At 49.4% G+C, this 14,089-nt stretch overlaps 1 protein-coding gene across 4 annotated transcripts in view; it reads left to right on the top strand.

Annotated features, from left to right (window-relative positions):
- LOC133349986 (GRB2-associated-binding protein 1-like) overlaps positions 1 to 14,089 on the top strand; it is a 109,057-nt gene that overhangs the window by 57,396 nt on the left and 37,572 nt on the right. Inside the window, exon 1 of one of the 4 annotated variants that reach the window (XM_061563910.1) lies at positions 8,921 to 9,446. The exons of the other annotated variants lie outside the window; for them this stretch is intronic. The gene's annotated coding sequence lies outside the window, so the exon portion shown is untranslated. Of the gene's footprint in view, positions 1 to 8,920; positions 9,447 to 14,089 lie in introns of those variants that run through there. 4 annotated transcript variants of the gene reach the window in all.

Below are 14,089 nucleotides of genomic sequence, written 5' to 3'. Positions count from 1 at the left end.
AGTGCAAACCCTAACCATGCGAGTTCGATTCCCGCTCATGGCTAACATCAGTGATGAATTCAGTATTGTTTATCTAAACCGGCTCTGTGACCTCCCTTAGGCCGAGTCAGCTTTAAATGAGTACAGTTCTCATATGGTGTGTAAACATCGCCATCGAGGAGACAAAGGCGGCCGGGTGGACAGCTGGCCACCCAACCCGCCTGTGTGTCATTCCAGCTTTCATAGGTGCTCTTTAAAAACATTTGCCCCAACAGTCTGTTAAGGTTATTTGGGAGATTTTTGTGTTTGTAAATTATATATCGGTGCATCTTGGTGCATCTTGGCGCATCTGTGTCTTTCTGTGCACACGCACGTGCATTCCATATTACTATGACGGGGGAAAGTCGATGAACACAAGTCACGAGGCGTCAAATGCACGCAAATCCGTACACCTGCTCAACACGACTTGCTATGTTTTCCCTCCTTCACATTTTTCTTTTATTTAATTGTTTTTTTACTTCTTCATTTTGGGTTTTCTACTGCTCACACTTCCTTAAAATGGTTTCTGCAGGAAGGACTTGGCTCACGTGCACGATTCTGGAGATAACTTGAGAGCATTTGACTAAGAAAAAGTTGACGAGGAACGTCAGACAATTGTCACCTAAAGCATTATTGTCTAAAGGTGAAGGCGCAGCCCTGCAATTACCTGTCCACATCCACTGCCGGCAGAACGGTCTCAACCACAGTGGGGAGCTCTTGAGAGCCGCTGTAGAAGGTATTCTAGACCATTCTTCCACACCCTAAATAGTAACATAAATGTTACGTTAGAATACGCCTTTTAAAATTCTAACCAAAGTGTAAGCAAAAACCACGTCACTGTCAGTCCATGGTCAACCAGCCACAGTTATTATCATCATCATCATCGTAGCCGTGGTCTGCCCACTGCTGGATGAATTCCACCCTATGCCACCCCCCCCCCCCCCCCATCTGTCCTGTGATGTCATAAAATCAATCTAACTCACCCCCCATGAGCTCATCGCATCGCTACATCGTCGCTCGGAGGGCTGACCCCCAGGGCCTGCTGCTGCTGTGTGTGGATTCCCCTTCTTCCTGTGGAACACTGCCCAGCACTATCCACGACTCGGGCACTGTGCGATGTGCTTCGGTCGCGACTGAAGACGCACGTGGCTGTACCATCGCGCGTGAAGCCACTCCACCAACAATGCAATCTGTTAACCCCCTCGTGTTTATTGTCTTGCACAGCACATTGTGTTTTTGTATTTGTGGAGTGTTGGCATTTTCACACGTACAGCGTGCTCTGATCTCTCGATGAAAGGCGCTATATATATAAATAACAAGTATTATTCTGTCTTGACTTGAAGCTTACGTGACTGCAGGAATCATATTCTTGGGTCATGTAGATAGGTTACAACTGGAGATAAGGGAGCGTTTCGATCGCAACACAGGCGGTCAACTATATATAGTCAACTATAAGATGGTGAACTATAAGATCCAGATGGCGACCGCGTGTGTTGCAATCGAAACGCTCCCTTATCTCCAATTGTAGCCTATCTACGTGACTTTACCGAAAGACCCAAGAAAACAAGTACAGTATTAATTTTGATGATAAGTTTTCCCCTTATTTCTGGCAACAAACAGATGTTAAGATGTTAAAACACCAAACTGAAACCTTTTTACAAGGAATCATGTCTGCATTAACCACAATGCTTGTGGTCAGAATGCCAAAAACATACTCTGATAATATATTGGCATTGTCCTTGAAACTGATTGGTCCACACCAGAGACAGCTTTCTTTTGAGCCTCGTCTCAAATGGTGTTAGACCAGAGGACGCCTGGTGTGAACCAGAGGTCGCAAACGGGTTTTGATTACTTACCCGTACCCGTACCCGGCCGCACCAGGGTCGCAAACGGGTACCCGTCCCCGTACCCTACCCGATACCTGGCTACCCGTACCCGGCCGGGTATCGGGTAGGGTACGGGTATCAGGTACCCGATTGCGACCTCTGGGATGAAGCCATGTTGAAGGCGCGGGTGGGTTGATTCTAGGAACTTGAATTGTGAGAAGAGACAAGACGTTGGGAAATGAGTGACAAACGGTGACTCACCAGTGACTCACGGCCTACCCGTACCCGGCCGCACCAGGGTCGCAAACAGGTACCCGTACCCGGGTATCGGATAGGGTACGGGTATCGGGTACCCGGTTGCGACCTCTGGTGTGGACCAATCAGCTTCAAGGACAATGCATAAATTATCAGAGTATGTTTTTGGAATTCTGACCACAAGCGTTGTGGTTAATGCAGACATGATTCCTTGTAAAAGGTTTCAATTTGTTGTTTTAACATCTTAACATCTGTTTTGTTGCCAGAAAAAAAGGGGAAAAACCTATGATCATATTTTGGTACTGGCAAAGGCGATCCTATGAAGTATTAATCTTGGTTTTTGTGCTGGAAAGGACGCAAAGAATTCGCCTCGCATCAGTAACACTCGTGTCGACAACAGCTGCAATAGCAGCAGCAGCAGCAGTGACATCAGCAACTTGAGCAAAAATAATAATTGGTGGTGGTGGTGGTGATGATGTTAGTGCTGTGTTGGCCATTTCCCGAAAAGTCAACGATTATATGTTTTCCTTTAAAGGCCACACACAGTGTCATCGATATTTTTCTCTGCACCGGCTAAAAGATGGGATATCGCAACTTGTATACACAAAGACACATTCGCAAATAGATGCGTCTTTGAGCAACCTACGAATATGGGCACAGTCGGTGTGGCCGGCACCTTACCTGGCCGTGTTTGTCTCGCCACGTGTTGACGTTTGAACACCGCACCACAAAGATCCCTCCCCCCCACTCCTATTAGGGCTGAACGATTAATCGATTTCAAATCGCAATTTGAAACAATGCAAAAAATTTGAAAACGCAAAAAATCGAAAAGGCTGCGATTTTTGGCGATTTGAAAAGTCCTATTACTTTCTTATTGGAATTGTTATATTTTTTTATTATTTCACTTTATGTATTTAACTTAACAATTGTTCTATGTTTGATTGGTCTTTCAATTAAAACATTTTAATATATACATGTTGAAAGCAATTCATATTTTTTTAGTTCTCATCCTTGCATTCGAATATATAAGGCTATTCATATTGTTATGGTATAATGTGTTAATGTTTAAAATCTATTACACAGTGAATATTGAACTGAAGCTTGACTTACAAATAATAATCGCAAATCAAATCGCAATACCTGTCAGAAAAATCGCAATTGAATATTTCCCCCAAATCGTTCAGCCCGACCTGCTATAGCCTTAACAGACTCTGGGGGGCAAATGCTGTGAGCGAGCAGCAGCAATGAAGGCCGGGACGGCACACGGAGAGAGGGGGGGAGCAGCACCACGCCCGGCCGCCTTACGGACACTGTCACAGACACTCACAGACACTGTCACAGACACTCAAAAAGACACTGTCACAGACACTGTTACAGACACTGTCCTGTCTGTCACAGACACTCACACAGACACTGTCACCGACACTGATCACGCACGCGTGGTGGCCCCATCAACATCGGCTCTTGTTTTCGTCTCGTTCATTGTTGTCATTCGATGCCTCCCCACATGAACTCATGATGTCACCGCCCCCGCCGCCCAGGCATCCATGATGTCACCCTCCCCCCCATCACATCACCCACTCTCCCATCACATCACCCACTCCCCCATCACACCACTCTCTCCCCCATCACATCCCCCTCTCCCCCATCACACCACCCACTCCCCCATCACATCTCCCGCCCGCCACCACCTCACCATCCCCTGTCGTCATCACCCCCCATCACATCCCTGCTTGCCCTCTCAACTCTCATCACATCCCCACATCGAGTCCACCCATCACCACCCATCATCACCCATCACCACCCATCATCACCCATCACCACCCATCATCACCCATCATCACCCATCATCACCCATCACCACCCATCACCACCCATCACCACCCATCATCACCCATCATCACCCATCATTACCCATCACCACCCATCACCACCCATCACCACCCATCACCACCCATCATCACCCATCACCACCCATCACCACCCATCACCACCCCCGTGTCACATCTTGGTAACCCCCCACCGCCATCGTCTCGCTCGTGATTCATGACAGGGCGTGTTGTTACACAGGGTGGCCCAAAAGTCAGGACACACAGGGTCCCTTCATTTATTTTACCACTGGCGTGAAAACATTGTGATTGTTTATTTGATAAGTGAATATGTTATCGATTATCTTCATGAATGTCTAATTTTTCTTCTTCATTTTTAGATGGCATTTTAAAATGGAAAGAAAATTGACTAAACATAATTGATGAACGTTGAAAGATTACACCTTTAATCTTAAAAAAAGTCCTACATTGATTTCAAAAGATAATTACGTCATGCATTAATGTCAACGCAAGTCATTTTTAACAGTTGTTAAAAACATTAAATCACCCTATTTACGATGTTAGAATAAATATAATAACCCTACGTGTCCTGACTTTTGGACCACCCTGTGTATATAAGTAAAAGGATATACATATTCCCTGCCATATGAATGTGGTATTCCTACCGTGTTGGAATTTCTACCGCGGGCGCAGGATCGCCGCACCGTATGTTTGTATGTATGCGGACCGTACGTAGCCAACCTGACAGAGCGACAGTTGTGCCTACCGCATGACGCCAGCTTCACAGCAGACAAACATTCGAGAACACGAGAGCCACAGACATTACCGGTGCTTTCCCCTGATCGCGCGTTCAACAAGACGCGGTTTTTCAGACGCACCCTTTTGCTTTGTGGGGCATTGGATGTCCATGGTGCTTTCTGCGGGGAATTACCAAAGCAAAGTCCACGTCATGTGAATGTTAAAGAGCCGACCCCACCACCCCGTGGCAGTATTCATCTTGCGACGGTGAAAGTAGTGTCGGAGAGCAGCACCTATTGAGGCCGGAGCGTCTCACCGGTGACGAGTCGAGTGGCTATGCCAAGAATGGAATAACTCCGGTGATCAGTGATTGTGATGACAACGAGTGATTTACGGGGGGGGGGGGGGGGGGTGCTTCAAAAAAATGTTCACACTTTAATGGGACTCTCGTTTTTAATGAACAACAAAAATAACGGTTAATACTACACTGTAACGTGATCACAAATGTCATGTTAACAGCTTCGAAAAGTCAAAGAGTTTCCCACTTGTTCGCCATCGTTGTCAACGCACGCCTGGAATCTTCTCCAGGTGGTCTCCAGAGCCCGGAGGCGGCACATTTCTCGTGGTCTTGTTGCAAGTTGTAGTGGTTGTCCTGGAGCGGGAGAAGTTGTAAGTGGTTGAAGTTGTCGTGGTTAACATTGTTTTGAAGCACCCTTTATGTACTTATATTAGGCTGAGTTGACCTCGGCCAAGCCAGGTTCACTGCTGGTGAACTCGTGTTAAAACGAGCTCTGGAGTTGACTCGTTGTCGCAGGGGAACGACAGATGGATGGACGGACACAGATACGTACGGACGAACAAACACACAGACATACATCGAGACGTGCAGGGTGGACAGAAGCACGTGCATGAACAAATAGACAAACACGATTGAGAGTGCACGTTGGCAGGGCTGGAGAAGCACAATCAAATCGGTGTCATAAAACGACGAAAATAGATACGTGGATGGACAGGCCAACTGATGGACAGGCCAACTGATGGACAGCCACACAGACAAACTGAGACGTACAGACACGCGTACGCACCAACACTCAGACATGCAGACGGTCCGACATGAATACGCACGCATGCAACCCAGCACGCGTAAATCGGCGTACGCAGACAATCCGGCTGGCGAACAAACGTAGTCATAGGCAGGCACGGCCGAGCCGACAGACGGATAGACGGAGAGAGAGGCAGAGGCACGGCGAGACGGAATGACTCACAGGATGATTCACAGACCGACTTAAGCACACGGACCGTGGGATGGACTTGTGGAGTTCGGAGGACATGGGAGAGGGGAGGGGGGTCTGTACGTAGGTCGAGAGAAGTTGACCCGTGGTAGAGAGAAGTTGACCCGTGGTAGAGAGAAGTTGACCCGTGGTAGAGAGAAGTTGACCCGAGGTGGGTGTGGTTGTGGTAGTTTTGATGGATGTCCGAATAATTGCAGGGACTGTGTTTGTATGTAGGTGGTTGCGGTGGTTGCCTTGTTGTATGGAAGGGGTGGTTATTGTGGTGGTGGTGGTAGAGGTTAGCGCATTGAGCTTACGAACCCCGCGGACCGGGTTCGAATCCCGCTCAAGGCCAACGCCAGTGGTGATAAACTGAACCGGTCCTGGGCCTCCCCTAGGTCGGCTCAGCCTCAAATGAGTACTTGGCGCGGTGTGTAAACATCGCCACCGGGGAGACAAAGGCGGCGATCGGGTGTGGTGCTGGCCACGAACCCAGTCGTGTACCGTACCGGCCTTCATAGGTGCTCGCTAACAAAACTTGCCCTAACAGTCTAGTAAGGCTACACGGGAGATCTTTGTCTTTGTGGTGGTGGTGGTGGAGAGGGCAGAGGAGGGGGGTGAAATTGTCGTGGTGGAGGTTGTCGTGGTTAAAGTTGTCGTGGTTAAAGTTGTCGTGGTTAAAGTTGTCGTGGTGGAAGTTGTCGTGGTTAAAGTTGTCGTGGTTAAAGTTGTCGTGGTTAAAGTTGTCGTGGTGGAAGTTGTCGTGGTTAAAGTTGTCGTGGTGGAAGTTGTCGTGGTTAAAGTTGTCGTGGTGGAGGTTGTAGTGGTTGTGGTACTGAGGGTGATCAGTGGTTGCCTCGGGGGAGGAGCTGCGTGGGTGGTTATGGTTGAAGTGCTGTTGGTTGCGATTGACTGATCGGTTATTGTTTACGAGCAACACACAGACTGCCTCCCTCTGTCTCTCCCCCTCCTCCCCCCTTCTCTGCCTCATCCCTTCCTTGTGTCTTCGTGTACCAGTGTGTTGTGCCTATACAGTACAATTGTGTGTCTGTGTGTCAGCATGTGCAACTTGTACTTAGGTATATATGTACTTGATTGATGTTAGTGGCTTGCTTATCTCTCATATACTTTGCACTCCGATCGGTTTTTCTTCTGTTTGTTATTGTAACTTTCTGACCCCGGCCCTTACTGGACATCTGCGAACAAGAGCTTCATAGCTCATCGGATTCCTCCTGCAGTCTCAATAAAGATTCTGCGTGAGAATCCCTTTATGGGGAGCGGTGGCGCAGTAGTTAGCGCAACTGCGTCTCGAATCCCGGCGACCCGAGTTCGATTCCTGCTCACGGCCAACACACCACAGACGATTATCTGAACTGGTCCTGGGTACCCCCTAGATCGACTCAGCCTCAAATGAATACCCCGTGTGGTGAATCTGAACCGGTTCTGGGCACGCCCTAGATCAACTCAGCCTCAAATGAATACCTCGTGTGGTGAATGTGAACCGGTCCTGGGCACGCCCTAGATCGACTCAGCCTCAAATGAGTGTCACGTGTGGTTAATCTGAACCGGTCCTGGGCACTCCCTAGATCGACTCAGCCTCAAATGAGTGTCACGTGTGGTGTATTTAAAGCATCAAAACATGGGAGAGAAATGCGAGCTTGGCCTTCAAGCAGCATTGGCTAACAACATTTGCTCAAGAGAGTGTGTTAGAGGCGACACGGGGGTTGGGGGGGGAGATCTTTGTCTTGTGTGTGAATGCCTTTGTACATCTACAGTAGATTATTGTGTCTGCACCAGTGTTGTACCAGTGGCTCTCTATATATAGGTCTGTTCAGTGACTTCCTCCAAACACACTACGTGGCCTCAGAGTGCACCTAGTCTGGCACAAGAGCTGCCGTCACCGTCGTCTGTTGACAAGTGTGCTTGTTGTGACTGTCCATACATGTGTGTGTGTCTGGAGATAAGTGGTCTATATAAGTGTGTGTGTGTCTGTGTGTGTGTGGGGAGCGGTGGTGTAGTGGTTAGCGCCACGCTGCGCTACGAACCCGGCGACCCGAGTTCGATTCCCGCTCACGGCCAACACCCAGTGACGATTATCTGAACCGGTCGTGGGCCTCCCCTAGGTCGACTCGGCCTCAAATTAGCACTAGCGTGCGATGTGTAAACATCGCCACCGGAGAGACAAAGGCGGCCGGGCGTGGTGCTGACCACCCACCCCCTCGTGTACCGTTCCGGCCTTCATAGGTGCTCGCTGACAGCACTTGCCCCTACAGTATGTCAAGGCTATACGGGGGATCTTTGTCTTTCTGTGTGCACACTCGTGTCCCCCCGTGTGTTTCGCGGTGGCGCGAGTGGTCAGCGCGCCGAGCTCCGAACCGGTCGTGGGCCTCCCCTAGGTCGACTCAGCCTCAAATGAGCACCAGCGTGCGATGTGTAAACATCCGCGCCAGGGGGTGGTGCGGTGGTGGTCGCTGTCCACCCACCGCCTCCCTTCCCTGTGCGCCGTCCCGGACTTCATAGGCGCCACTGGCTAACCGCACTTGCCCGCCCCCAACAGTCTGTCAAGGCTATACGGGTGATCTTTGTCTTTGTGTGTGTGCGCGTGCGTGGGGTGCGCGCATGACAACATCGTGTTTATGACGAACGCGTGTTTATGTCGCCGTCTGTGTATAGGCGCCTTCGTTATGCTCGTCACCTTTAATAGGCGCTCGCTAACCACCCACACACACGCACAGAATCAGCATCGCTGCTGAAACGTGGTGGTGGTTGATATTGGTGGTGGTAGCGGAGGATGAAGAGAGGGATGGGTGATCGGGTGGGTTGAGTGGACGGGTGGGTGGTGGTGGCGGTGGGGGGGGAGGAGAAGAGGGAGGTGCTATTGGTGGTGGGGGGGGGTCTTTGTTTATACCCCCAAACTTACCCCCCCCCCTACCCCAAGTCCAGACCCGAGCCCAACCCCAACTCCGCCCGTCACGGCCCCGCCACCAAGTCGCGAGTTGGAGCCCTGCGCGTTTTGTGCGAAACTCTCAGTGACGTCTCTACACTCGAGCCGAACGCGTGCGGGTTTTTTTTCTTCTTCACGGAGGAGTTCCCCCCTTCTCCTCCTCCCTTTTCACCCACCCAACCTTTCAAAAAACAATTTTAGGCTGAGTCTACCTAGGGGAGGGACTCCGCGTGTTGCGTGGTGGAGCACGCGCGTTGCTGTCCGCGCGCGCGTGAACAACACTTGCTGCTGTTGTTGTTTTTGTAATTTTTGTAGGTTTTTTTTAGTCCTCTTTGGCTTTTCGTTTTGAGATCCACGAAGGCTGCTGTTGTAATTTTTGTAGGGTTTTTTTTAGTCCTCTTTGGCGTTTTGTTTTGAGACCCACGAAGGCTGCTGCTGCTGCTGTTGTTGAGTCGCTTCTCATCGCGACCCGGGGGCTATTCGTGGTCGTGTGTTAGCTCGTTGGAATATATCGCTGTGGAAGAAGTGTGACGGTGAACACGGGGACAGAGCCTTGGCCGCCGGGGTAAGAGCTTGAACACGGACACACACGGACACGCGCATGTATCTATACAAAGACAAAGATCCCCCGTGTAGCCTTCACAGACTGTTGGGGCAAGTGCTGTTCGCGAGTAGCACCTGTGAAGGCCGGCACGGCACACGAGGGGGTGGGTGGCCAGCACCACGCCCGGCCGCATTTGTCTCCCCAGTGCTGATGTTTACACACCGTACCGGGTAATCATTAGAGGCTGAGTCGACCTAGGGGAGGCCCAGGACCTGTTCAGATAATCCTCAACCGGCGTTGGCCGTGAGCGGGAATCGTCACTGGCACAAAGACACGCTGACACTGGCACAGACACTGACACACTGACAAAGACACACACACACGTTGACACTTACCCACTAAACACTGACATATACACTGCCACGTAACACTGCCACGCAGACACTGGACACATGAATGATAGTGACACAGACAAACACCATCGGGATAATACTGACACACACACACATATACGCTGACGTACACAGACACGCGTAGAAATACATTTAGATACACGCAGACTTGCGTGTACCATACTGTTCTAACACTAGACGCACACACTGACACGTCCGTGCTGACACATTGGCACATGCTTTACTAACATATACATACGCTGACAAATACGGATCCACATGTACACAGGCAGATTCGTAGAGGCGCATGCACTGTTACATCCACGGAGCACAGTTACAAACACCCACTTGACACAATCCAAACACATGCAAAGCCACTCAAGACACATACACAACGACACATACACACACACACACCAACTAAGACAAACACAGACGTACAGACACACATGGTGGGCAAAGACAAAGATGCCCCGTGTAGCCTTGAGCACACTGCTAGGGCATGTGCCGGCAGCTTTCAGCACTTTTCCATAAAACTATGTGCGATGGCACACACACACACACACATATAGATGTACACACACACACACTTATAGATGTACACACACACACTTATAGATGTACACACACACAATCCTAATTCTGTCGTGTATACAGATATATTTGACGTGTGCACAAACACAGCCTGACACGTAAACACAGACTGCAGTCACACACACACACGGTGTTATATGTACACTTTCTAGACCTATACATAGTATTACGTAAGAATTGTGTTTGCTTTGCATAGTGACCATTGCTTAAGCAGATACAAGTTATTGGCTGGGCAGAGGGCGAGAGAGAAGATTGTACTGAACATGTGAGAGAGCTCTTGGTGTGCCAGACCGATGCTGTAGTTTGTGCGTGTGCCTGTGTGTGTCGGTGTCATGGGAAGAGTTCGTGCAGCTGTTAGCGGGCTGCCCTATGAACCCGGCGACCCGAGTTCGATTCCGGCTCACGGCCAACACACAACACCATTAGACGATTATCTCAACCGGTCCTGGGCCTTTTGCTAGGGAGCCCAAAGGCGGCCGGGCGAGGTGCTGGTCACCCACCCCCTTCGGGTGCCGTGCCGGCCTTCAAAGGTGCTCGCTTAATAGCACTGGCCCGAATAGTCTGTTAAGGCTACTGTATGGTGGATCTTTGTGTGCTGTGTGTGCTGTGTGTTTTTGTGCCAAAGCGCACTGGGTCACACGCGTTATTGCGTAAAGACGTGAGTGTCACTCCACGTGTCTGGCATGCATCTCGCTGCACTAAGCTCTTGACAGCTTCAGAGACACGCTGAGTACGCGGTGAGCCTGTTGATGCTGCTGGTGGTGGTGGTGCTGGTGTCGATGGGGGTGATGCTGGCTGTGGTGGTGATGATACCAGGCTGGGATTGGAATTCGTCTCTTATTAGTAACGTTTTCCCCTTGCTCGGCGTATCTGTTATCGTCGCTATTTAATAGCAGTGGTCCCTTATGCGTACCCATAGCACGTTCGTTAACATGACTCTGCAACACCAACCCTAACACCCCTCACCTAACCCTCTCCTAACTAACACTGCCCCTTACCCCTTCCAACACTGTGCGTGCGTGTGTTCTTGTGTTGTGTTGGTGTCCCGAACACTTTCTCTTAACCATACCCGAACAAATTTAACATACCAGAGCAGTGTGCCTAACCGTATCACTGTCAATTGCACAACCCACAACGCTAGCCTTAACACTATCTCTCACTAACACTGCCCCTAAGCATAGCCCCAACAATATTGATATTTCGAACTCTTACCAAACAGGTATCCATAAGCGTAACACTCCCTAATGACTCTATCCTTAATATTACCCCAAATCTTAACATTATTAACCTTACTTAGAACTCAACCAAACTCACAAATTAATAGTATCGTATCGCCACCCCTAATGCTGACAACATCAGGCCTCCTCCCTCGCCCGAATTCTATGCTTAACCCGAATCCTAATAATATCCCTATCCCTTACCCTATCATATAACACGGCTCGTAACCCTATCATTTACCCCAGCCTAACACGATCCTGAACACGAACCCTAACGCTTGTTAACTGTCACTAATAATACACCAGTGTATTTATAATCAACCCTACCCTAACGCTAAGACAATCACAACAGTAGCAATCCCTGCTGAACACGATCTCTTAGTACACTCTATCTACCACTGACACTACCCCCACCATACCCGTCACACTCACCTATGGATGGGTTTTGCTCTGCTGTCTGCGTGCGCACGGGGTTAATTTGTATATCTAAAAAAAACATTATCCCAAAACCGGTAACCGCATTGAAACAAACGGTAAAAACCGGTTACAATATATACATGTCTCGCGACACACGTGATGGTTTTAGCACATTTTATTATTATTCAACTGATAATAATCGATGGGAGCTCTGCCCCCCTCTGTAGTTGTGGGGGCTTGATGGTTCCCACGCCGGACTTAACGATACACAGAGTCGTGGGTCGCTGACTCGACTCCCCGATCTCCGGGCGCGGCAGTTGTAGCAATGGGGCGAGCTTCCGAAATGACAACCTCCTTTGCCGGAACCGCTCATCGTGGTTGTGAGAACGGTTACCGGTTTAGCGGTGTTTCTTTTTCATCTCGTTGAACAACGTTTAAAGTGTGTACGGCCACGTGTTGGAAGTATTCCCCTCGAGTGTGTGTGTGTTTGTTTGTGTGTGTTTGTTTGTGTGTGTGCTTGTTTGTGTGTGTGTGTTTGTGTGTGTTTGTTTGTGTGTGTGTGTTTGTGTGTGTGTGTGTTTGTTTGTGTGTTTTTTGTGTGTGTGTTTTTTGTGTGTGTTTGTGTGTGCGTGTGTTTATGTGTTTGTGTGTGTGTGCATGTGTGTTTGTGTGTGTGTGTGTTCGTGTGTGAGGCTTCCTCCGGGGACTTCACCTATATTCTATTGATGTTTACTGAAAACCTCACAAGACCTTCAGAAGGGGCATTGCCAAATCATCCAATGTAAGACTCCTGCGATTAAACTTCTCACGCGCACTCATCCATAGGGGGTTTCAATTGTTGATGCAATTAAAGAGTACTCTTTTTAAAAAACAAAGTAAATAATCTGGCAATATGCATCTTTCACGTATCCGTCTCTCCGTACGCAAAAAAAAGTATTTCTTACACAACGACACTTCTGATTATGTTGAGGTTACGGCGGTGTTATGATTGTGCGTCAACCTGGGACCCCCCCACAGCGTCAAGAGCCTCGCCTGTAAAATCGCCCAGTCCGCCAGCATCGATTCAAGCAAAAGCCAGAACACTGCTGGCGAGAGGCTGAATGTCGAAACCGTCCCAGAGTATAATGCTTTTTCTTGAATCATTGCTGATGAAAAAATGATGCACTCCCAGAATGCCATGCGGCTTTATGGGTTGTGCAGGAAATACGTTTTCATATACATTGTGCTTTTTTGGTATGTGGAGGGTCGGATGTGCGTTACTTATGTTGAACCACGGCGACGCTCACGACGATTACGAGCGACATTTGTTTGCGGTGATGCCGAATGGGAGGGAGAGGGCCTCTTGCAGAGGTCGCAACCGGGTACCCGATACCCGTACCCTACCCGATACCCGGCTACCCGTACCCGGCCGGGTCGGGTACGGGTAGCCTTTTGCGACCCTGGTGCGGCCGGGTACGGGTCGTCCGTGGGTCACTGGTGAGTAAACGTTTGTCACTCATTTCGGGTAGGGTACGGGTAGGGAACGGGTACCCGTACCCATTTGCGACCCTGGTGCGGCCGGGTACGGGTAAGGAATCAAAACCCGTTTGCGACCTCTGGCCTCTTGTGGCTGAAGGCGCCGCGTGGAGACGTGAACGCATCATCGGCACGCCCGAATCGGCTCCTTCACACGCGACGCAATTCGCCGTGCGCGTTCGTGAGCTGAATAATCGATATATTCGTCGATGATTCTTGGTTTTGAGAGTGGCGTCAATTGTAAAAAAAAAAATGTTTATATTCTTGGGTCAAATCGCGCCCATCACTCGCCACAGTAAATGGTTACACCTGTAACTGAATCACCTGCATGTTTATGTTCTAATAAGCGTATTTACGCTGTTAGGAAGCCGTGAACAATGACGAGTATGGGCAAAGTGGTTACAACCGCTCCCCGGTTCATCCGAGGTCAATTCCCGTTCGATTCCTGGACATTCATTCCCTCCTCCACTAAGAAAACCCCCCATTGACCAGCATGGTGAAGTATGGTTAAACAACCTACACTTGAAGC

Source organism: Lethenteron reissneri, chromosome 32 (genome assembly GCF_015708825.2).
Source record: "Lethenteron reissneri isolate LAM-NWPU_2019-01 chromosome 32, ASM1570882v1, whole genome shotgun sequence".
In the NCBI taxonomy this organism is placed as follows: Eukaryota; Metazoa; Chordata; class Hyperoartia; order Petromyzontiformes; family Petromyzontidae; genus Lethenteron; species Lethenteron reissneri.
Note: the sequence above shows the minus strand (reverse complement) of the source record. Positions and strands in the feature narration are given on the sequence as shown.